Source organism: Micromesistius poutassou, assembly GCF_964030765.1.
Source record: "Micromesistius poutassou genome assembly, chromosome: 19".
Classification (NCBI taxonomy): domain Eukaryota; kingdom Metazoa; phylum Chordata; class Actinopteri; order Gadiformes; family Gadidae; genus Micromesistius; species Micromesistius poutassou.
Window position 1 is genome coordinate 7,983,248 of NC_140289.1, and position 2,500 is coordinate 7,985,747.

General features: G+C 38.7%; 1 protein-coding gene across 1 annotated transcript in view; it reads left to right on the forward strand.

The window, feature by feature from the left end:
• trim67 (tripartite motif containing 67) overlaps positions 1 to 2,500 on the forward strand; it is a gene marked incomplete at both ends in the record, with an annotated part of 34,138 nt that overhangs the window by 24,741 nt on the left and 6,897 nt on the right. The window lies entirely within an intron of this gene.

Genomic DNA, 2,500 nt, shown 5'->3' on the forward strand with positions numbered 1-2,500 from the left:
GTTCGATAATGAAAAACGAACAGACCCACAAAACAAACGACTCTTCTTAACCACTTGGTTATGCATTTCATTTCAAATGTAGCATTATAACGCTTCTTTTATTCATTGGTCTAACGCACATAACAACCGCAATGCAAGCATCAGTGAACATAATTGCATTGTACATATCATTTATTGTAGGTTCTATAGCGCAATGTTGAAAAACGTATAAATTGTCAATGAACGTCAATATCGTCAATATCCACTATCGTAATTAGCATTTTGTACATCTTATTCTTGTACTGTTTATACATAGCCACTGAGGCAGTAAATGTAGATTTCTTTTCTACTTTACAGGTACAAATTAATTTCACTCGCTTAATTGGTTTATATGCTTTCCTGCATGAAGCAATCATTTATATATTATGTTTCACTCATTCAACACGCGCTCGAGGCTATCAATGAAAACATTTTTGAGACAAAGCAGAGTGTTATGCTGGTGGTTGTGAACATAATTATATAATAATTGAATATAATTATTTTAACCCTTTTGGGCAAGTAGTTGAGATAATAGTTACAAACCATGAATATATATATGATTATATGATGACATATATGCAAACATTGAAAAACTTTTGAGTACTCAAAATGTCCCATAAACTGCCCCATAGGGAAGCAAGCAATTCTCAATATCCTCATGAACAACAACACAAAATGTATGTAAACACCACAACTTTTTTCCAGTCCATTTTAATGCAATTAAACTTACATGTAATAATAAAAAACACAGAGCCCTCCCTATCCGAGATCATCTTTCCAGATGGGCAGGAGACTTCCTTATCCATTCAAACGCTCCCAGCGGGGTGTGAAGCCCAATCAGAGGCAGAGGGGGTGAGCCCTGGAGGTATTTCAGAGACACTACTACTATTACTTCTGCTACCGTTCACAACAAACCCTTCAATTCTCCTCACATTGTACCCCTCAGACCCCAAACTGCCAGTCCCCACATGCACCCTACGCACCCTGTGTCCCACTGCTCCCTGGTTCCCTGTTTGATTCCCTGTTTCCATCCAATTGTCGGGCAATTCCAGTGGAAAATCTTGTCTGTATTTTTGTGTGTCTTTGAAGAGGTTAGTTGAGTGGTTGTGTGGTAGAGATGCGCTTTGGGCAATCTTTCAAGATATTTTGAGGTGAACTAAATTGTCAGATTTCACCTTGCCAAACAAATAAATAATCGTACAATTGCATTATATTGCTGTGCGACATCCATACCAAATCATACATTCATCTCCTGTATTCTCTTCATTGACGTCGCAACTTCAAAAACGTTTAGCAATATTTCAGACATTTTCTTTCTTGAATTTCGGGCACTTACTTTCGTATTTTGTTTTCAATGGTCAATATACATTTTCGTAGAAACATCTTGGATTTATGTCACATAATGTACACCATCCAATGTTAGCGGCTCGAGGCTGTGTCGTCTGGTCACCATGATATGTCCTATGCTAGCTTATATCACTTATTGTGTTACGCATGTTTGGCTGAATTAGTCATTTGTATTACTACAAATGGTCATTTGTATTACTACAAATGACTACAAATAAAACAGTAAAAAATGCTAGTAGTCAGTCATAGTCAGTCGTAAATCAGATATTTACTGATCCCAGGACATGGGTATGTGAATCAATATTAATCACACAATCACACTACCGGCACACCTCTCTCTGCTCACCCCAGAACACCCCTCGTGACTGCTGCCTTCCTAAGTGTTGTGTACCCCCCCCCCCTCCGCAGTGATTTTTGGGAGATCAGTGATTTTGAGGTCTTGTTCCCACTGTGTTTTGTGATATACCGTTTTGGTGTTTTGTGGTTGATTTTTTCTTGAATATGTATACATACCGGTATTCCTCTACAACCACTGACAGCAATGTCCATATTCAACAAAAAATATGTCCTTATTTGTGTTCTACATGAAGTTATTTGCACATCTGTTTGAATATAAATGCTATTTATAAATTGTGGTGTAAACCTTGGCGGTGCAGGAAAAGAGATCTCGACCACATGAAATCAAACGAACAATGAACAAACACCCGACTGTTTGGCTGTTGACATATTCTCACCACGGTGGATTTCTTTCTTCACACACTAGACGCATTTTTCTTCAGCTTAACATTGACTTCACACATCTTTTACAACCATCCCAGGTAAATGTTGGAAAAACATTTTGCTGCGCACACACACCCACTCAGAACTCCCTTGACACCTTTGGTAGATCACACAATGTATGCTAAGACTTCATGCAGGTTGGATTCACCTTTTTTTATCTTCCTTTAGATCCATTTGAAAGTATTTTTTGAATAAATAACCAGGTTTCTCTCTCTCTCTCTCTCTCTCTCTCTCTCTCTCTGTCTCTCTCTCCCAACCATCTATCCGTCCCCTGCTGTGCATTCTGTGTCTCATGTGATCTGTTTCTCCCGGCTATTCCCTTGAATTGCTCAACCTCTATCTCTATCCCCCCCCC